An 18,760-nucleotide genomic window follows, 5' to 3' on the forward strand; every position below is an offset into this window, starting at 1 on the left:
GCAAGAATTGTTATGAATGATTGATTTCTTAAGCGGTTATTAAAAGAATTGAAGTATTTGAGTTTTTTCCACCGCGGTGCTGTGGCTTAGTTGGTTAAAGTGCCTGTCTAGTAAACAGGAGATCCTGGGTTCAAATCCCAGCAGTTTGGGCTACACAAGAAATGTGGACAATTTTGAAACATTGATTTTGCTGAATATGCCCGGTTAGCTCAGTCGGTAGAGCATGAGACTCTTAATCTCAGGGTCGTGGGTTCGAGCCCCACATTGGGCTAAAATCACTTTGGTAATCTGTGAAGATGTTTGCGAGCTATTTGTAAACATAGTCTGGCAAAGGAAAGCCATACTCTTAAGGAGAACATGTGATACATAAATGTAGATTTTATTGTCTTGGACAGTTAATATTGAAAAATGGCAGGGCATTGTAGATTATAAAACCCGGTTAACTCAGTCTTCAGAGCATCTCAGGGTCGTCCACTCGTCATAGCAATGTGTCAGATTTCTTTTACCTCTTGCCATTACATAAATGTGTTTTCAACGTAATTTCAAGCCTATTGGAGACAGGCAAGAATGGTTATGGATTGCTAGTTTCAATTCACCCTGGCAGGGAATAGGGTTAAGTTTTCAACCAGCTATAATAACATCTCAATTGTTCTTCACAGACTATGATATTTGCTCTGCGAAAGAAAAACTGGCGGCTGCCAAAGATTGTCATAGGTTTTTATGGTTTGGGCTACACAAGACATGACGAAATCTTGAAACATTGAATTTGCTCTAAATGCCCGGTTAGCTCAGTCGGTAGAGCATGAGACTCTTAATCTCAGGGTCGTGGGTTCGAGCCCCACATTGGGCTAAAATCACTTTGGTAATCTGTGAAGATGTTTGCGAGCTATTTGTAAACATAGTCTGGCAAAGGAAAGCCATACTCTTAAGGAGAACATGTGATACATAAATGTAGATTTTATTGTCTTGGACAGTTAATATTGAAAAATGGCAGGGCATTGTAGATTATAAAACCCGGTTAACTCAGTCTTCAGAGCATCTCAGGGTCGTCCACTCGTCATAGCAATGTGTCTTTCACTCATGGTTGTCCAGGAACAAGCATAAAGCAAAGTACCCAGGGGCTTACACAGATTTCTTTTACCTCTTGCCATTACATAAATGTGTTTTCAACGTAATTTCAAGCCTATTGGAGACAGGCAAGAATGGTTATGGATTGCTAGTTTCAATTCACCCTGGCAGGGAATAGGGTTAAGTTTTCAACCAGCTATAATAACATCTCAATTGTTCTTCACAGACTATGATATTTGCTCTGCGAAAGAAAAACTGGCGGCTGCCAAAGATTGTCATAGGTTTTTATGGTTTGGGCTACACAAGACATGACGAAATCTTGAAACATTGAATTTGCTCTAAATGCCCGGTTAGCTCAGTCGGTAGAGCATGAGACTCTTAATCTCAGGGTCGTGGGTTCGAGCCCCACATTGGGCTAAAAACACTTTGGTAATCTGTGAAGATGATTGTAGACATAGATTGGAAACATAGTCTCTGGCAAAGGAGAGCCAAACTCATAAGGAGAACATGTGATACATAAATGTTGATTTTATTGTCTTGGCCAGTTAATATTGAAAAATGGCAGGGCATTGTAGATTATAAAACCCGGTAAACTCAGTCTTCAGAGCATCTCAGGGTCGTCCACTAGTCATAGCAATCTGTCTTTCACTCATGGTTGTCCAGGAACAAGCATAAAGCAAAGTACCCAGGGGCTTACACAGATTTCTTTTACCTCTTGCCATTACATAAATGTGTTTTAGACATAATTTCAAGCCTGTTGGAGACAGGCAAGAATTGTTATGAATGATTGATTTCTTAAGCGGTTATTAAAAGAATTGAAGTATTTGAGTTTTTTCCACCGCGGTGCTGTGGCTTAGTTGGTTAAAGTGCCTGTCTAGTAAACAGGAGATCCTGGGTTCAAATCCCAGCAGTACCTGTAATTCCGGTTCTTGTATTAACTAGTTTTTGCAAGTGGTTGTAAACTTGAAAGTATCTACCATCGAATTTCCTTCAATGTGAACAATATGTCAACTAGTCACAGCAATCTGTCTTTCATTCTTGGGAGGGCAGGGAAAAGCATAATGCAAAGTAGCCACTGTCTTGCAGAGCTTTCTTTCACCTCTTGCCATTGTATGAATGTGTTTTAGACATAATTTCAAGCCTGTTGGAGACAGGCAAGAATTGCAATGGATTGCAAGTTCAGAGTCATCCTGGTGGGGTATTTGGTTAACTTTTCAACCAACAATTATAACATCTCAGTTGTACTTCACAGACTTTGATATTTGCTCTGCAAAATAAAAACTGGCGGCTGCCAAAGATTGTCATAGGTTTTTATGGTTTGGGCTACACAAGAAATGTGGACAATTTTGAAACATTGATTTTGCTGAATATGCCCGGTTAGCTCAGTCGGTAGAGCATGAGACTCTTAATCTCAGGGTCGTGGGTTCGAGCCCCACATTGGGCTAAAATCACTTTGGTAATCTGTGAAGATGTTTGCGAGCTATTTGTAAACATAGTCTGGCAAAGGAAAGCCATACTCTTAAGGAGAACATGTGATACATAAATGTAGATTTTATTGTCTTGGACAGTTAATATTGAAAAATGGCAGGGCATTGTAGATTATAAAACCCGGTTAACTCAGTCTTCAGAGCATCTCAGGGTCGTCCACTCGTCATAGCAATGTGTCTTTCACTCATGGTTGTCCAGGAACAAGCATAAAGCAAAGTACCCAGGGGCTTACACAGATTTCTTTTACCTCTTGCCATTACATAAATGTGTTTTCAACGTAATTTCAAGCCTATTGGAGACAGGCAAGAATGGTTATGGATTGCTAGTTTCAATTCACCCTGGCAGGGAATAGGGTTAAGTTTTCAACCAGCTATAATAACATCTCAATTGTTCTTCACAGACTATGATATTTGCTCTGCGAAAGAAAAACTGGCGGCTGCCAAAGATTGTCATAGGTTTTTATGGTTTGGGCTACACAAGACATGACGAAATCTTGAAACATTGAATTTGCTCTAAATGCCCGGTTAGCTCAGTCGGTAGAGCATGAGACTCTTAATCTCAGGGTCGTGGGTTCGAGCCCCACATTGGGCTAAAAACACTTTGGTAATCTGTGAAGATGATTGTAGACATAGATTGGAAACATAGTCTCTGGCAAAGGAGAGCCAAACTCATAAGGAGAACATGTGATACATAAATGTTGATTTTATTGTCTTGGCCAGTTAATATTGAAAAATGGCAGGGCATTGTAGATTATAAAACCCGGTAAACTCAGTCTTCAGAGCATCTCAGGGTCGTCCACTAGTCATAGCAATCTGTCTTTCACTCATGGTTGTCCAGGAACAAGCATAAAGCAAAGTACCCAGGGGCTTACACAGATTTATTTTACCTCTTGCCATTACATAAATGTGTTTTAGACATAATTTCAAGCCTGTTGGAGACAGGCAAGAATTGTTATGAATGATTGATTTCTTAAGCGGTTATTAAAAGAATTGAAGTATTTGAGTTTTTTCCACCGCGGTGCTGTGGCTTAGTTGGTTAAAGTGCCTGTCTAGTAAACAGGAGATCCTGGGTTCAAATCCCAGCAGTACCTGTAATTCCGGTTCTTGTATTAACTAGTTTTTGCAAGTGGTTGTAAACTTGAAAGTATCTACCATCGAATTTCCTTCAATGTGAACAATATGTCAACTAGTCACAGCAATCTGTCTTTCATTCTTGGGAGGGCAGGGAAAAGCATAATGCAAAGTAGCCACTGTCTTGCAGAGCTTTCTTTCACCTCTTGCCATTGTATGAATGTGTTTTAGACATAATTTCAAGCCTGTTGGAGACAGGCAAGAATTGCAATGGATTGCAAGTTCAGAGTCATCCTGGTGGGGTATTTGGTTAAGTTTTCAACCAGCTATAATAACATCTCAATTGTTCTTCACAGACTATGATATTTGCTCTGCGAAAGAAAAACTGGCGGCTGCCAAAGATTGTCATAGGTTTTTATGGTTTGGGCTACACAAGACATGACGAAATCTTGAAACATTGAATTTGCTGAAAATGCCCGGTTAGCTCAGTCGGTAGAGCATGAGACTCTTAATCTCAGGGTCGTGGGTTCGAGCCCCAACGCGGTGCTGTGGCTTAGTTGGTTAAAGTGCCTGTCTAGTAAACAGGAGATCCTGGGTTCAAATCCCAGCAGTACCTGTAATTCCGGTTCTTGCATTAACTAGTTTTTGCTAGTGGTTGTAAACTTGAAAGTATCTACCATCGAATTTCCTTCAATGTGAACAATATGTCAACTAGTCACAGCAATCTGTCTTTCATTCTTGGGAGGGCAGGGAAAAGCATAATGCAAAGTAGCCACTGTCTTGCAGAGCTTTCTTTCACCTCTTGCCATTGTATGAATGTGTTTTAGACATAATTTCAAGCCTGTTGGAGACAGGCAAGAATTGCAATGGATTGCAAGTTCAGAGTCATCCTGGTGGGGTATTTGGTTAACTTTTCAACCAACAATTATAACATCTCAGTTGTACTTCACAGACTTTGATATTTGCTCTGCAAAATAAAAACTGGCGGCTGCCAAAGATTGTCATAGGTTTTTATGGTTTGGGCTACACAAGAAATGTGGACAATTTTGAAGCATTGATTTTGCTGAATATGCCCGGTTAGCTCAGTCGGTAGAGCATGTGACTCTTAATCTCAGGGTCGTGGGTTCGAGCCCCACATTGGGCTAAAATCACTTTGGTAATCTGTGAAGATGTTTGCGAGCTATTTGTAAACATAGTCTCTGGCAAAGGAAAGCCATACTCTTAAGGAGAACATGTGATACATAAATGTAGATTTTATTGTCTTGGCCAGTTAATGTTGAAAAATGGCAGGGCATTGTAGATTATAAAACCCGGTTAACTCAGTCTTCAGAGCATCTCAGGGTCGTCCACTCGTCATAGCAATGTGTCTTTCACTCATGGTTGTCCAGGAACAAGCATAAAGCAAAGTACCCAGGGGCTTACACAGATTTCTTTTACCTCTTGCCATTACATAAATGTGTTTTCGACGTAATTTCAAGCCTGTTGGAGACAGGCAAGAATGGTTATGTATTGCTAGTTTCAATTCACCCTGGCAGGGAATAGGGTTAAGTTTTCAACCAGCTATAATAACATCTCAATTGTTCTTCACAGACTATGATATTTGCTCTGCGAAAGAAAAACTGGCGGCTGCCAAAGATTGTCATAGGTTTTTATGGTTTGGGCTACACAAGACATGACGAAATCTTGAAACATTGTATTTGCTGAAAATGCCCGGTTAGCTCAGTCGGTAGAGCATGAGACTCTTAATCTCAGGGTCGTGGGTTCGAGCCCCACATTGGGCTAAAAACACTTTGGTAATCTGTGAAGATGATTGTATCCATAGATTGGAAACATAGTCTCTGACAAAGGAGAGCCAAACTCTTAAGGAGAACATGTGATACATAAATATTGATCTTATTGTCTTGGCCAGTTAATATTGAAAAATGGCAGGGCATTGTAGATTATAAAACCCGGTAAACTCAGTCTTCAGAGCATCTCAAGGTCGTCCACTAGTCATAGCAATCTGTCTTTCACTCATGGTTGTCCAGGAACAAGCATAAAGCAAAGTACCCAGGGGCTTACACAGATTTCTTTTACCTCTTGCCATTACATAAATGTGTTTTAGACATAATTTCAAGCCTGTTGGAGACAGGCAAGAATTGTTATGAATGATTGATTTCTTAAGCGGTTATTAAAAGAATTGAAGTATTTGAGATTTTTCCACCGCGGTGCTGTGGCTTAGTTGGTTAAAGTGCCTGTCTAGTAAACAGGAGATCCTGGGTTCAAATCCCAGCAGTACCTGTAATTCCGGTTCTTGCATTAACTAGTTTTTGCTAGTGGTTGTAAACTTGAAAGTATCTACCATCGAATTTCCTTCAATGTGAACAATATGTCAACTAGTCACAGCAATCTGTCTTTCATTCTTGGGAGGGCAGGGAAAAGCATAATGCAAAGTAGCCACTGTCTTGCAGAGCTTTCTTTCACCTCTTGCCATTGTATGAATGTGTTTTAGACATAATTTCAAGCCTGTTGGAGACAGGCAAGAATTGCAATGGATTGCAAGTTCAGAGTCATCCTGGTGGGGTATTTGGTTAACTTTTCAACCAACAATTATAACATCTCAGTTGTACTTCACAGACTTTGATATTTGCTCTGCAAAATAAAAACTGGCGGCTGCCAAAGATTGTCATAGGTTTTTATGGTTTGGGCTACACAAGAAATGTGGACAATTTTGAAACATTGATTTTGCTGAATATGCCCGGTTAGCTCAGTCGGTAGAGCATGAGACTCTTAATCTCAGGGTCGTGGGTTCGAGCCCCACATTGGGCTAAAATCACTTTGGTAATCTGTGAAGATGTTTGCGAGCTATTTGTAAACATAGTCTCTGGCAAAGGAAAGCCATACTCTTAAGGAGAACATGTGATACATAAATGTAGATTTTATTGTCTTGGCCAGTTAATATTGAAAAATGGCAGGGCATTGTAGATTATAAAACCCGGTTAACTCAGTCTTCAGAGCATCTCAGGGTCGTCCACTCGTCATAGCAATGTGTCTTTCACTCATGGTTGTCCAGGAACAAGCATAAAGCAAAGTACCCAGGGGCTTACACAGATTTCTTTTACCTCTTGCCATTACATAAATGTGTTTTCGACGTAATTTCAAGCCTGTTGGAGACAGGCAAGAATGGTTATGTATTGCTAGTTTCAATTCACCCTGGCAGGGAATAGGGTTAAGTTTTCAACCAGCTATAATAACATCTCAATTGTTCTTCACAGACTATGATATTTGCTCTGCGAAAGAAAAACTGGCGGCTGCCAAAGATTGTCATAGGTTTTTATGGTTTGGGCTACACAAGACATGACGAAATCTTGAAACATTGTATTTGCTGAAAATGCCCGGTTAGCTCAGTCGGTAGAGCATGAGACTCTTAATCTCAGGGTCGTGGGTTCGAGCCCCACATTGGGCTAAAAACACTTTGGTAATCTGTGAAGATGATTGTATCCATAGATTGGAAACATAGTCTCTGACAAAGGAGAGCCAAACTCTTAAGGAGAACATGTGATACATAAATATTGATCTTATTGTCTTGGCCAGTTAATATTGAAAAATGGCAGGGCATTGTAGATTATAAAACCCGGTAAACTCAGTCTTCAGAGCATCTCAAGGTCGTCCACTAGTCATAGCAATCTGTCTTTCACTCATGGTTGTCCAGGAACAAGCATAAAGCAAAGTACCCAGGGGCTTACACAGATTTCTTTTACCTCTTGCCATTACATAAATGTGTTTTAGACATAATTTCAAGCCTGTTGGAGACAGGCAAGAATTGTTATGAATGATTGATTTCTTAAGCGGTTATTAAAAGAATTGAAGTATTTGAGTTTTTTCCACCGCGGTGCTGTGGCTTAGTTGGTTAAAGTGCCTGTCTAGTAAACAGGAGATCCTGGGTTCAAATCCCAGCAGTACCTGTAATTCCGGTTCTTGCATTAACTAGTTTTTGCTAGTGGTTGTAAACTTGAAAGTATCTACCATCGAATTTCCTTCAATGTGAACAATATGTCAACTAGTCACAGCAATCTGTCTTTCATTCTTGGGAGGGCAGGGAAAAGCATAATGCAAAGTAGCCACTGTCTTGCAGAGCTTTCTTTCACCTCTTGCCATTGTATGAATGTGTTTTAGACATAATTTCAAGCCTGTTGGAGACAGGCAAGAATTGCAATGGATTGCAAGTTCAGAGTCATCCTGGTGGGGTATTTGGTTAACTTTTCAACCAACAATTATAACATCTCAGTTGTACTTCACAGACTTTGATATTTGCTCTGCAAAATAAAAACTGGCGGCTGCCAAAGATTGTCATAGGTTTTTATGGTTTGGGCTACACAAGAAATGTGGACAATTTTGAAACATTGATTTTGCTGAATATGCCCGGTTAGCTCAGTCGGTAGAGCATGAGACTCTTAATCTCAGGGTCGTGGGTTCGAGCCCCACATTGGGCTAAAATCACTTTGGTAATCTGTGAAGATGTTTGCGAGCTATATGTAAACATAGTCTGGCAAAGGAAAGCCATACTCTTAAGGAGAACATGTGATACATAAATGTAGATTTTATTGTCTTGGCCAGTTAATATTGAAAAATGGCAGGGCATTGTAGATTATAAAACCTGGTTAACTCAGTCTTCAGAGCATCTCAGGGTCGTCCACTCGTCATAGCAATGTGTCTTTCACTCATGGTTGTCCAGGAACAAGCATAAAGCAAAGTACCCAGGGGCTTACACAGATTTCTTTTACCTCTTGCCATTACATAAATGTGTTTTCAACGTAATTTCAAGCCTATTGGAGACAGGCAAGAATGGTTATGGATTGCTAGTTTCAATTCACCCTGGCAGGGAATAGGGTTAAGTTTTCAACCAGCTATAATAACATCTCAATTGTTCTTCACAGACTATGATATTTGCTCTGCGAAAGAAAAACTGGCGGCTGCCAAAGATTGTCATAGGTTTTTATGGTTTGGGCTACACAAGACATGACGAAATCTTGAAACATTGTATTTGCTGAAAATGCCCGGTTAGCTCAGTCGGTAGAGCATGAGACTCTTAATCTCAGGGTCGTGGGTTCGAGCCCCACATTGGGCTAAAATCACTTTGGTAATCTGTGAAGATGTTTGCGAGCTATTTGTAAACATAGTCTCTGGCAAAGGAAAGCCATACTCTTAAGGAGAACATGTGATACATAAATGTAGATTTTATTGTCTTGGCCAGTTAATATTGAAAAATGGCAGGGCATTGTAGATTATAAAAACAGGTTAACTCAGTCTTCAGAGCATCTCAGGGTCGTCCACTCGTCATAGCAATGTGTCTTTCACTCATGGTTGTCCAGGAACAAGCATAAAGCAAAGTACCCAGGGGCTTACACAGATTTCTTTTACCTCTTGCCATTACATAAATGTGTTTTCGACGTAATTTCAAGCCTGTTGGAGACAGGCAAGAATGGTTATGTATTGCTAGTTTCAATTCACCCTGGCAGGGAATAGGGTTAAGTTTTCAACCAGCTATAATAACATCTCAATTGTTCTTCACAGACTATGATATTTGCTCTGCGAAAGAAAAACTGGCGGCTGCCAAAGATTGTCATAGGTTTTTATGGTTTGGGCTACACAAGACATGACGAAATCTTGAAACATTGTATTTGCTAAAAATGCCCGGTTAGCTCAGTCGGTAGAGCATGAGACTCTTAATCTCAGGGTCGTGGGTTCGAGCCCCACATTGGGCTAAAAACACTTTGGTAATCTGTGAAGATGATTGTATCCATAGATTGGAAACATAGTCTCTGACAAAGGAGAGCCAAACTCTTAAGGAGAACATGTGATACATAAATATTGATCTTATTGTCTTGGCCAGTTAATATTGAAAAATGGCAGGGCATTGTAGATTATAAAACCCGGTAAACTCAGTCTTCAGAGCATCTCAAGGTCGTCCACTAGTCATAGCAATCTGTCTTTCACTCATGGTTGTCCAGGAACAAGCATAAAGCAAAGTACCCAGGGGCTTACACAGATTTCTTTTACCTCTTGCCATTACATAAATGTGTTTTAGACATAATTTCAAGCCTGTTGGAGACAGGCAAGAATTGTTATGAATGATTGATTTCTTAAGCGGTTATTAAAATAATTGAAGTATTTGAGTTTTTTCCACCGCGGTGCTGTGGCTTAGTTGGTTAAAGTGCCTGTCTAGTAAACAGGAGATCCTGGGTTCAAATCCCAGCAGTACCTGTAATTCCGGTTCTTGCATTAACTAGTTTTTGCTAGTGGTTGTAAACTTGAAAGTATCTACCATCGAATTTCCTTCAATGTGAACAATATGTCAACTAGTCACAGCAATCTGTCTTTCATTCTTGGGAGGGCAGGGAAAAGCATAATGCAAAGTAGCCACTGTCTTGCAGAGCTTTCTTTCACCTCTTGCCATTGTATGAATGTGTTTTAGACATAATTTCAAGCCTGTTGGAGACAGGCAAGAATTGCAATGGATTGCAAGTTCAGAGTCATCCTGGTGGGGTATTTGGTTAACTTTTCAACCAACAATTATAACATCTCAGTTGTACTTCACAGACTTTGATATTTGCTCTGCAAAATAAAAACTGGCGGCTGCCAAAGATTGTCATAGGTTTTTATGGTTTGGGCTACACAAGAAATGTGGACAATTTTGAAACATTGATTTTGCTGAATATGCCCGGTTAGCTCAGTCGGTAGAGCATGAGACTCTTAATCTCAGGGTCGTGGGTTCGAGCCCCACATTGGGCTAAAATCACTTTGGTAATCTGTGAAGATGTTTGCGAGCTATATGTAAACATAGTCTGGCAAAGGAAAGCCATACTCTTAAGGAGAACATGTGATACATAAATGTAGATTTTATTGTCTTGGCCAGTTAATATTGAAAAATGGCAGGGCATTGTAGATTATAAAACCTGGTTAACTCAGTCTTCAGAGCATCTCAGGGTCGTCCACTCGTCATAGCAATGTGTCTTTCACTCATGGTTGTCCAGGAACAAGCATAAAGCAAAGTACCCAGGGGCTTACACAGATTTCTTTTACCTCTTGCCATTACATAAATGTGTTTTCAACGTAATTTCAAGCCTATTGGAGACAGGCAAGAATGGTTATGGATTGCTAGTTTCAATTCACCCTGGCAGGGAATAGGGTTAAGTTTTCAACCAGCTATAATAACATCTCAATTGTTCTTCACAGACTATGATATTTGCTCTGCGAAAGAAAAACTGGCGGCTGCCAAAGATTGTCATAGGTTTTTATGGTTTGGGCTACACAAGACATGACGAAATCTTGAAACATTGTATTTGCTGAAAATGCCCGGTTAGCTCAGTCGGTAGAGCATGAGACTCTTAATCTCAGGGTCGTGGGTTCGAGCCCCACATTGGGCTAAAATCACTTTGGTAATCTGTGAAGATGTTTGCGAGCTATTTGTAAACATAGTCTCTGGCAAAGGAAAGCCATACTCTTTAGGAGAACATGTGATACATAAATGTAGATTTTATTGTCTTGGCCAGTTAATATTGAAAAATGGCAGGGCATTGTAGATTATAAAACCCGGTTAACTCAGTCTTCAGAGCATCTCAGGGTCGTCCACTCGTCATAGCAATGTGTCTTTCACTCATGGTTGTCCAGGAACAAGCATAAAGCAAAGTACCCAGGGGCTTACACAGATTTCTTTTACCTCTTGCCATTACATAAATGTGTTTTCGACGTAATTTCAAGCCTGTTGGAGACAGGCAAGAATGGTTATGTATTGCTAGTTTCAATTCACCCTGGCAGGGAATAGGGTTAAGTTTTCAACCAGCTATAATAACATCTCAATTGTTCTTCACAGACTATGATATTTGCTCTGCGAAAGAAAAACTGGCGGCTGCCAAAGATTGTCATAGGTTTTTATGGTTTGGGCTACACAAGACATGAAGAAATCTTGAAACATTGTATTTGCTGAAAATGCCCGGTTAGCTCAGTCGGTAGAGCATGAGACTCTTAATCTCAGGGTCGTGGGTTCGAGCCCCACATTGGGCTAAAAACACTTTGGTAATCTGTGAAGATGATTGTATCCATAGATTGGAAACATAGTCTCTGACAAAGGAGAGCCAAACTCTTAAGGAGAACATGTGATACATAAATATTGATCTTATTGTCTTGGCCAGTTAATATTGAAAAATGGCAGGGCATTGTAGATTATAAAACCCGGTAAACTCAGTCTTCAGAGCATCTCAAGGTCGTCCACTAGTCATAGCAATCTGTCTTTCACTCATGGTTGTCCAGGAACAAGCATAAAGCAAAGTACCCAGGGGCTTACACAGATTTCTTTTACCTCTTGCCATTACATAAATGTGTTTTAGACATAATTTCAAGCCTGTTGGAGACAGGCAAGAATTGTTATGAATGATTGATTTCTTAAGCGGTTATTAAAAGAATTGAAGTATTTGAGTTTTTTCCACCGCGGTGCTGTGGCTTAGTTGGTTAAAGTGCCTGTCTAGTAAACAGGAGATCCTGGGTTCAAATCCCAGCAGTACCTGTAATTCCGGTTCTTGCATTAACTAGTTTTTGCTAGTGGTTGTAAACTTGAAAGTATCTACCATCGAATTTCCTTCAATGTGAACAATATGTCAACTAGTCACAGCAATCTGTCTTTCATTCTTGGGAGGGCAGGGAAAAGCATAATGCAAAGTAGCCACTGTCTTGCAGAGCTTTCTTTCACCTCTTGCCATTGTATGAATGTGTTTTAGACATAATTTCAAGCCTGTTGGAGACAGGCAAGAATTGCAATGGATTGCAAGTTCAGAGTCATCCTGGTGGGGTATTTGGTTAACTTTTCAACCAACAATTATAACATCTCAGTTGTACTTCACAGACTTTGATATTTGCTCTGCAAAATAAAAACTGGCGGCTGCCAAAGATTGTCATAGGTTTTTATGGTTTGGGCTACACAAGAAATGTGGACAATTTTGAAACATTGATTTTGCTGAATGTGCCCGGTTAGCTCAGTCGGTAGAGCATGAGACTCTTAATCTCAGGGTCGTGGGTTCGAGCCCCACATTGGGCTAAAATCACTTTGGTAATCTGTGAAGATGTTTGCGAGCTATATGTAAACATAGTCTGGCAAAGGAAAGCCATACTCTTAAGGAGAACATGTGATACATAAATGTAGATTTTATTGTCTTGGCCAGTTAATATTGAAAAATGGCAGGGCATTGTAGATTATAAAACCTGGTTAACTCAGTCTTCAGAGCATCTCAGGGTCGTCCACTCGTCATAGCAATGTGTCTTTCACTCATGGTTGTCCAGGAACAAGCATAAAGCAAAGTACCCAGGGGCTTACACAGATTTCTTTTACCTCTTGCCATTACATAAATGTGTTTTCAACGTAATTTCAAGCCTATTGGAGACAGGCAAGAATGGTTATGGATTGCTAGTTTCAATTCACCCTGGCAGGGAATAGGGTTAAGTTTTCAACCAGCTATAATAACATCTCAATTGTTCTTCACAGACTATGATATTTGCTCTGCGAAAGAAAAACTGGCGGCTGCCAAAGATTGTCATAGGTTTTTATGGTTTGGGCTACACAAGACATGACGAAATCTTGAAACATTGTATTTGCTGAAAATGCCCGGTTAGCTCAGTCGGTAGAGCATGAGACTCTTAATCTCAGGGTCGTGGGTTCGAGCCCCACATTGGGCTAAAAACACTTTGGTAATCTGTGAAGATGATTGTATCCATAGATTGGAAACATAGTCTCTGACAAAGGAGAGCCAAACTCTTAAGGAGAACATGTGATACATAAATATTGATCTTATTGTCTTGGCCAGTTAATATTGAAAAATGGCAGGGCATTGTAGATTATAAAACCCGGTAAACTCAGTCTTCAGAGCATCTCAGGGTCGTCCACTAGTCATAGCAATCTGTCTTTCACTCATGGTTGTCCAGGAACAAGCATAAAGCAAAGTACCCAGGGGCTTACACAGATTTCTTTTACCTCTTGCCATTACATAAATGTGTTTTAGACATAATTTCAAGCCTGTTGGAGACAGGCAAGAATTGTTATGAATGATTGATTTCTTAAGCGGTTATTAAAAGAATTGAAGTATTTGAGTTTTTTCCACAGCGGTGCTGTGGCTTAGTTGGTTAAAGTGCCTGTCTAGTAAACAGGAGATCCTGGGTTCAAATCCCAGCAGTACCTGTAATTCCGGTTCTTGTATTAACTAGTTTTTGCAAGTGGTTGTAAACTTGAAAGTATCTACCATCGAATTTCCTTCAATGTGAACAATATGTCAACTAGTCACAGCAATCTGTCTTTCATTCTTGGGAGGGCAGGGAAAAGCATAATGCAAAGTAGCCACTGTCTTGCAGAGCTTTCTTTCACCTCTTGCCATTGTATGAATGTGTTTTAGACATAATTTCAAGCCTGTTGGAGACAGGCAAGAATTGCAATGGATTGCAAGTTCAGAGTCATCCTGGTGGGGTATTTGGTTAACTTTTCAACCAACAATTATAACATCTCAGTTGTACTTCACAGACTTTGATATTTGCTCTGCAAAATAAAAACTGGCGGCTGCCAAAGATTGTCATAGGTTTTTATGGTTTGGGCTACACAAGAAATGTGGACAATTTTGAAACATTGATTTTGCTGAATATGCCCGGTTAGCTCAGTCGGTAGAGCATGAGACTCTTAATCTCAGGGTCGTGGGTTCGAGCCCCACATTGGGCTAAAATCACTTTGGTAATCTGTGAAGATGTTTGCGAGCTATTTGTAAACATAGTCTGGCAAAGGAAAGCCATACTCTTAAGGAGAACATGTGATACATAAATGTAGATTTTATTGTCTTGGACAGTTAATATTGAAAAATGGCAGGGCATTGTAGATTATAAAACCCGGTTAACTCAGTCTTCAGAGCATCTCAGGGTCGTCCACTCGTCATAGCAATGTGTCTTTCACTCATGGTTGTCCAGGAACAAGCATAAAGCAAAGTACCCAGGGGCTTACACAGATTTCTTTTACCTCTTGCCATTACATAAATGTGTTTTCAACGTAATTTCAAGCCTATTGGAGACAGGCAAGAATGGTTATGGATTGCTAGTTTCAATTCACCCTGGCAGGGAATAGGGTTAAGTTTTCAACCAGCTATAATAACATCTCAATTGTTCTTCACAGACTATGATATTTGCTCTGCGAAAGAAAAACTGGCGGCTGCCAAAGATTGTCATAGGTTTTTATGGTTTGGGCTACACAAGACATGACGAAATCTTGAAACATTGAATTTGCTCTAAATGCCCGGTTAGCTCAGTCGGTAGAGCATGAGACTCTTAATCTCAGGGTCGTGGGTTCGAGCCCCACATTGGGCTAAAAACACTTTGGTAATCTGTGAAGATGATTGTAGACACAGATTGGAAACATAGTCTCTGGCAAAGGAGAGCCAAACTCATAAGGAGAACATGTGATACATAAATGTTGATTTTATTGTCTTGGCCAGTTAATATTGAAAAATGGCAGGGCATTGTAGATTATAAAACCCGGTAAACTCAGTCTTCAGAGCATCTCAGGGTCGTCCACTAGTCATAGCAATCTGTCTTTCACTCATGGTTGTCCAGGAACAAGCATAAAGCAAAGTACCCAGGGGCTTACACAGATTTCTTTTACCTCTTGCCATTACATAAATGTGTTTTAGACATAATTTCAAGCCTGTTGGAGACAGGCAAGAATTGTTATGAATGATTGATTTCTTAAGCGGTTATTAAAAGAATTGAAGTATTTGAGTTTTTTCCACCGCGGTGCTGTGGCTTAGTTGGTTAAAGTGCCTGTCTAGTAAACAGGAGAACATGAAACATTGAATTTGCTCTAAATGCCCGGTTAGCTCAGTCGGTAGAGCATGAGACTCTTAATGTCAGGGTCGTGCGTTCGAGCCCCACATTGGGCTAAAATCACTTTGGTAATCTGTGAAGATGTTTGCGAGCTATTTGTAAACATAGTCTGGCAAAGGAAAGCCATACTCTTAAGGAGAACATGTGATACATAAATGTAGATTTTATTGTCTTGGACAGTTAATATTGAAAAATGGCAGGGCATTGTAGATTATAAAACCCGGTTAACTCAGTCTTCAGAGCATCTCAGGGTCGTCCACTCGTCATAGCAATGTGTCTTTCACTCATGGTTGTCCAGGAACAAGCATAAAGCAAAGTACCCAGGGGCTTACACAGATTTCTTTTACCTCTTGCCATTACATAAATGTGTTTTCAACGTAATTTCAAGCCTATTGGAGACAGGCAAGAATGGTTATGGATTGCTAGTTTCAATTCACCCTGGCAGGGAATAGGGTTAAGTTTTCAACCAGCTATAATAACATCTCAATTGTTCTTCACAGACTATGATATTTGCTCTGCGAAAGAAAAACTGGCGGCTGCCAAAGATTGTCATAGGTTTTTATGGTTTGGGCTACACAAGACATGACGAAATCTTGAAACATTGAATTTGCTCTAAATGCCCGGTTAGCTCAGTCGGTAGAGCATGAGACTCTTAATCTCAGGGTCGTGGGTTCGAGCCCCACATTGGGCTAAAAACACTTTGGTAATCTGTGAAGATGATTGTAGACATAGATTGGAAACATAGTCTCTGGCAAAGGAGAGCCAAACTCATAAGGAGAACATGTGATACATAAATGTTGATTTTATTGTCTTGGCCAGTTAATATTGAAAAATGGCAGGGCATTGTAGATTATAAAACCCGGTAAACTCAGTCTTCAGAGCATCTCAGGGTCGTCCACTAGTCATAGCAATCTGTCTTTCACTCATGGTTGTCCAGGAACAAGCATAAAGCAAAGTACCCAGGGGCTTACACAGATTTCTTTTACCTCTTGCCATTACATAAATGTGTTTTAGACATAATTTCAAGCCTGTTGGAGACAGGCAAGAATTGTTATGAATGATTGATTTCTTAAGCGGTTATTAAAAGAATTGAAGTATTTGAGTTTTTTCCACCGCGGTGCTGTGGCTTAGTTGGTTAAAGTGCCTGTCTAGTAAACAGGAGATCCTGGGTTCAAATCCCAGCAGTACCTGTAATTCCGGTTCTTGTATTAACTAGTTTTTGCAAGTGGTTGTAAACTTGAAAGTATCTACCATCGAATTTCCTTCAATGTGAACAATATGTCAACTAGTCACAGCAATCTGTCTTTCATTCTTGGGAGGGCAGGGAAAAGCATAATGCAAAGTAGCCACTGTCTTGCAGAGCTTTCTTTCACCTCTTGCCATTGTATGAATGTGTTTTAGACATAATTTCAAGCCTGTTGGAGACAGGCAAGAATTGCAATGGATTGCAAGTTCAGAGTCATCCTGGTGGGGTATTTGGTTAACTTTTCAACCAACAATTATAACATCTCAGTTGTACTTCACAGACTTTGATATTTGCTCTGCAAAATAAAAACTGGCGGCTGCCAAAGATTGTCATAGGTTTTTATGGTTTGGGCTACACAAGAAATGTGGACAATTTTGAAACATTGATTTTGCTGAATATGCCCGGTTAGCTCAGTCGGTAGAGCATGAGACTCTTAATCTCAGGGTCGTGGGTTCGAGCCCCACATTGGGCTAAAATCACTTTGGTAATCTGTGAAGATGTTTGCGAGCTATTTGTAAACATAGTCTGGCAAAGGAAAGCCATACTCTTAAGGAGAACATGTGATACATAAATGTAGATTTTATTGTCTTGGACAGTTAATATTGAAAAATGGCAGGGCATTGTAGATTATAAAACCCGGTTAACTCAGTCTTCAGAGCATCTCAGGGTCGTCCACTCGTCATAGCAATGTGTCTTTCACTCATGGTTGTCCAGGAACAAGCATAAAGCAAAGTACCCAGGGGCTTACACAGATTTCTTTTACCTCTTGCCATTACATAAATGTGTTTTCAACGTAATTTCAAGCCTGTTGGAGACAGGCAAGAATGGTTATGGATTGCTAGTTTCAATTCACCCTGGCAGGGAATAGGGTTAAGTTTTCAACCAGCTATAATAACATCTCAATTGTTCTTCACAGACTATGATATTTGCTCTGCGAAAGAAAAACTGGCGGCTGCCAAAGATTGTCATAGGTTTTTATGGTTTGGGCTACACAAGACATGACGAAATCTTGAAACATTGTATTTGCTGAAAATGCCCGGTTAGCTCAGTCGGTAGAGCATGAGACTCTTAATCTCAGGGTCGTGGGTTCGAGCCCCACATTGGGCTAAAATCACTTTGGTAATCTGTGAAGATGTTTGCGAGCTATTTGTAAAGATAGTCTCTGGCAAAGGAAAGCCATACTCTTAAGGAGAACATGTGATACATAAATGTGGATTTTATTGTCTTGGCCAGTTAATATTGAAAAATGGCAGGGCATTGTAGATTATAAAACCCGGTAAACTCAGTCTTCAGAGCATCTCAGGGTCGTCCACTCGTCATAGCAATCTGTCTTTCACTCATGGTTGTCCAGGAACAAGCATAAAGCAAAGTACCCAGGGGCTTACACAGATTTCTTTTACCTCTTGCCATTACATAAATGTGTTTTCGACGTAATTTCAAGCCTGTTGGAGACAGGCAAGAATTGTTATGAATGATTGATTTCTTAAGCGGTTATTAAAAGAATTGAAGTATTTGAGTTTTTTCCACCGCGGTGCTGTGGCTTAGTTGGTTAAAGTGCCTGTCTAGTAAACAGGAGATCCTGGGTTCAAATCCCAGCAGTACCTGTAATTCCGGTTCTTGTATTAACTAGTTTTTGCAAGTGGTTGTAAACTTGAAAGTATCTACCATCGAATTTCCTTCAATGTGAACAATATGTCAACTAGTCACAGCAATCTGTCTTTCATTCTTGGGAGGGCAGGGAAAAGCATAATGCAAAGTAGCCACTGTCTTGCAGAGCTTTCTTTCACCTCTTGCCATTGTATGAATGTGTTTTAGACATAATTTCAAGCCTGTTGGAGACAGGCAAGAATTGCAATGGATTGCAAGTTCAGAGTCATCCTGGTGGGGTATTTGGTTAACTTTTCAACCAACAATTATAACATCTCAGTTGTACTTCACAGACTTTGATATTTGCTCTGCAAAATAAAAACTGGCGGCTGCCAAAGATTGTCATAGGTTTTTATGG

The 18,760-nt window shown here is 40.1% G+C and overlaps 1 protein-coding gene and 44 non-coding genes across 45 annotated transcripts in view; 35 read left to right on the forward strand and 10 right to left on the reverse strand.

The window, feature by feature from the left end:
• ift172 (intraflagellar transport 172) overlaps positions 1-18,760 on the forward strand; it is a 516,193-nt gene that overhangs the window by 452,921 nt on the left and 44,512 nt on the right. The window lies entirely within an intron of this gene.
• trnat-agu (transfer RNA threonine (anticodon AGU)) lies at positions 75-149 on the forward strand. Its single transcript has one exon. It is a non-coding gene; the product is annotated as a tRNA-Thr (tRNA).
• On the forward strand, positions 199-271 carry trnak-cuu (transfer RNA lysine (anticodon CUU)). Its single transcript has one exon. It is a non-coding gene; the product is annotated as a tRNA-Lys (tRNA).
• Positions 778-850, forward strand: trnak-cuu (transfer RNA lysine (anticodon CUU)). The gene has a single exon. It is a non-coding gene; the product is annotated as a tRNA-Lys (tRNA).
• trnak-cuu (transfer RNA lysine (anticodon CUU)) lies at positions 1,413-1,485 on the forward strand. Its single transcript has one exon. It is a non-coding gene; the product is annotated as a tRNA-Lys (tRNA).
• Positions 1,911-1,984, forward strand: trnat-agu (transfer RNA threonine (anticodon AGU)). The gene has a single exon. It is a non-coding gene; the product is annotated as a tRNA-Thr (tRNA).
• Positions 2,209-2,347, reverse strand: LOC132450478 (U4 spliceosomal RNA). The gene has a single exon (XR_009523860.1). It is a non-coding gene; the product is annotated as a U4 spliceosomal RNA (small nuclear RNA).
• On the forward strand, positions 2,440-2,512 carry trnak-cuu (transfer RNA lysine (anticodon CUU)). The gene has a single exon. It is a non-coding gene; the product is annotated as a tRNA-Lys (tRNA).
• Positions 3,075-3,147, forward strand: trnak-cuu (transfer RNA lysine (anticodon CUU)). The gene has a single exon. It is a non-coding gene; the product is annotated as a tRNA-Lys (tRNA).
• trnat-agu (transfer RNA threonine (anticodon AGU)) lies at positions 3,573-3,646 on the forward strand. The gene has a single exon. It is a non-coding gene; the product is annotated as a tRNA-Thr (tRNA).
• Positions 3,871-4,009, reverse strand: LOC132450477 (U4 spliceosomal RNA). The gene has a single exon (XR_009523859.1). It is a non-coding gene; the product is annotated as a U4 spliceosomal RNA (small nuclear RNA).
• On the forward strand, positions 4,169-4,242 carry trnat-agu (transfer RNA threonine (anticodon AGU)). Its single transcript has one exon. It is a non-coding gene; the product is annotated as a tRNA-Thr (tRNA).
• LOC132450479 (U4 spliceosomal RNA) lies at positions 4,467-4,605 on the reverse strand. Its single transcript, XR_009523861.1, has one exon. It is a non-coding gene; the product is annotated as a U4 spliceosomal RNA (small nuclear RNA).
• On the forward strand, positions 4,698-4,770 carry trnak-cuu (transfer RNA lysine (anticodon CUU)). The gene has a single exon. It is a non-coding gene; the product is annotated as a tRNA-Lys (tRNA).
• Positions 5,335-5,407, forward strand: trnak-cuu (transfer RNA lysine (anticodon CUU)). Its single transcript has one exon. It is a non-coding gene; the product is annotated as a tRNA-Lys (tRNA).
• On the forward strand, positions 5,833-5,906 carry trnat-agu (transfer RNA threonine (anticodon AGU)). The gene has a single exon. It is a non-coding gene; the product is annotated as a tRNA-Thr (tRNA).
• LOC132450481 (U4 spliceosomal RNA) lies at positions 6,131-6,269 on the reverse strand. The gene has a single exon (XR_009523862.1). It is a non-coding gene; the product is annotated as a U4 spliceosomal RNA (small nuclear RNA).
• trnak-cuu (transfer RNA lysine (anticodon CUU)) lies at positions 6,362-6,434 on the forward strand. The gene has a single exon. It is a non-coding gene; the product is annotated as a tRNA-Lys (tRNA).
• On the forward strand, positions 6,999-7,071 carry trnak-cuu (transfer RNA lysine (anticodon CUU)). Its single transcript has one exon. It is a non-coding gene; the product is annotated as a tRNA-Lys (tRNA).
• Positions 7,497-7,570, forward strand: trnat-agu (transfer RNA threonine (anticodon AGU)). Its single transcript has one exon. It is a non-coding gene; the product is annotated as a tRNA-Thr (tRNA).
• LOC132450482 (U4 spliceosomal RNA) lies at positions 7,795-7,933 on the reverse strand. Its single transcript, XR_009523863.1, has one exon. It is a non-coding gene; the product is annotated as a U4 spliceosomal RNA (small nuclear RNA).
• On the forward strand, positions 8,026-8,098 carry trnak-cuu (transfer RNA lysine (anticodon CUU)). Its single transcript has one exon. It is a non-coding gene; the product is annotated as a tRNA-Lys (tRNA).
• Positions 8,661-8,733, forward strand: trnak-cuu (transfer RNA lysine (anticodon CUU)). The gene has a single exon. It is a non-coding gene; the product is annotated as a tRNA-Lys (tRNA).
• trnak-cuu (transfer RNA lysine (anticodon CUU)) lies at positions 9,298-9,370 on the forward strand. The gene has a single exon. It is a non-coding gene; the product is annotated as a tRNA-Lys (tRNA).
• trnat-agu (transfer RNA threonine (anticodon AGU)) lies at positions 9,796-9,869 on the forward strand. The gene has a single exon. It is a non-coding gene; the product is annotated as a tRNA-Thr (tRNA).
• Positions 10,094-10,232, reverse strand: LOC132450483 (U4 spliceosomal RNA). The gene has a single exon (XR_009523864.1). It is a non-coding gene; the product is annotated as a U4 spliceosomal RNA (small nuclear RNA).
• On the forward strand, positions 10,325-10,397 carry trnak-cuu (transfer RNA lysine (anticodon CUU)). The gene has a single exon. It is a non-coding gene; the product is annotated as a tRNA-Lys (tRNA).
• trnak-cuu (transfer RNA lysine (anticodon CUU)) lies at positions 10,960-11,032 on the forward strand. The gene has a single exon. It is a non-coding gene; the product is annotated as a tRNA-Lys (tRNA).
• On the forward strand, positions 11,597-11,669 carry trnak-cuu (transfer RNA lysine (anticodon CUU)). Its single transcript has one exon. It is a non-coding gene; the product is annotated as a tRNA-Lys (tRNA).
• trnat-agu (transfer RNA threonine (anticodon AGU)) lies at positions 12,095-12,168 on the forward strand. Its single transcript has one exon. It is a non-coding gene; the product is annotated as a tRNA-Thr (tRNA).
• Positions 12,393-12,531, reverse strand: LOC132450484 (U4 spliceosomal RNA). The gene has a single exon (XR_009523865.1). It is a non-coding gene; the product is annotated as a U4 spliceosomal RNA (small nuclear RNA).
• trnak-cuu (transfer RNA lysine (anticodon CUU)) lies at positions 12,624-12,696 on the forward strand. The gene has a single exon. It is a non-coding gene; the product is annotated as a tRNA-Lys (tRNA).
• Positions 13,259-13,331, forward strand: trnak-cuu (transfer RNA lysine (anticodon CUU)). Its single transcript has one exon. It is a non-coding gene; the product is annotated as a tRNA-Lys (tRNA).
• On the forward strand, positions 13,757-13,830 carry trnat-agu (transfer RNA threonine (anticodon AGU)). Its single transcript has one exon. It is a non-coding gene; the product is annotated as a tRNA-Thr (tRNA).
• LOC132450485 (U4 spliceosomal RNA) lies at positions 14,055-14,193 on the reverse strand. The gene has a single exon (XR_009523866.1). It is a non-coding gene; the product is annotated as a U4 spliceosomal RNA (small nuclear RNA).
• On the forward strand, positions 14,286-14,358 carry trnak-cuu (transfer RNA lysine (anticodon CUU)). Its single transcript has one exon. It is a non-coding gene; the product is annotated as a tRNA-Lys (tRNA).
• trnak-cuu (transfer RNA lysine (anticodon CUU)) lies at positions 14,921-14,993 on the forward strand. Its single transcript has one exon. It is a non-coding gene; the product is annotated as a tRNA-Lys (tRNA).
• trnak-cuu (transfer RNA lysine (anticodon CUU)) lies at positions 15,493-15,565 on the forward strand. Its single transcript has one exon. It is a non-coding gene; the product is annotated as a tRNA-Lys (tRNA).
• On the forward strand, positions 16,128-16,200 carry trnak-cuu (transfer RNA lysine (anticodon CUU)). The gene has a single exon. It is a non-coding gene; the product is annotated as a tRNA-Lys (tRNA).
• trnat-agu (transfer RNA threonine (anticodon AGU)) lies at positions 16,626-16,699 on the forward strand. Its single transcript has one exon. It is a non-coding gene; the product is annotated as a tRNA-Thr (tRNA).
• On the reverse strand, positions 16,924-17,062 carry LOC132450486 (U4 spliceosomal RNA). The gene has a single exon (XR_009523867.1). It is a non-coding gene; the product is annotated as a U4 spliceosomal RNA (small nuclear RNA).
• trnak-cuu (transfer RNA lysine (anticodon CUU)) lies at positions 17,155-17,227 on the forward strand. The gene has a single exon. It is a non-coding gene; the product is annotated as a tRNA-Lys (tRNA).
• Positions 17,790-17,862, forward strand: trnak-cuu (transfer RNA lysine (anticodon CUU)). Its single transcript has one exon. It is a non-coding gene; the product is annotated as a tRNA-Lys (tRNA).
• On the forward strand, positions 18,286-18,359 carry trnat-agu (transfer RNA threonine (anticodon AGU)). Its single transcript has one exon. It is a non-coding gene; the product is annotated as a tRNA-Thr (tRNA).
• Positions 18,584-18,722, reverse strand: LOC132450487 (U4 spliceosomal RNA). The gene has a single exon (XR_009523868.1). It is a non-coding gene; the product is annotated as a U4 spliceosomal RNA (small nuclear RNA).

This window comes from Gadus macrocephalus, chromosome 21, assembly GCF_031168955.1.
Source record: "Gadus macrocephalus chromosome 21, ASM3116895v1".
Lineage (NCBI taxonomy): Eukaryota > Metazoa > Chordata > Actinopteri > Gadiformes > Gadidae > Gadus > Gadus macrocephalus.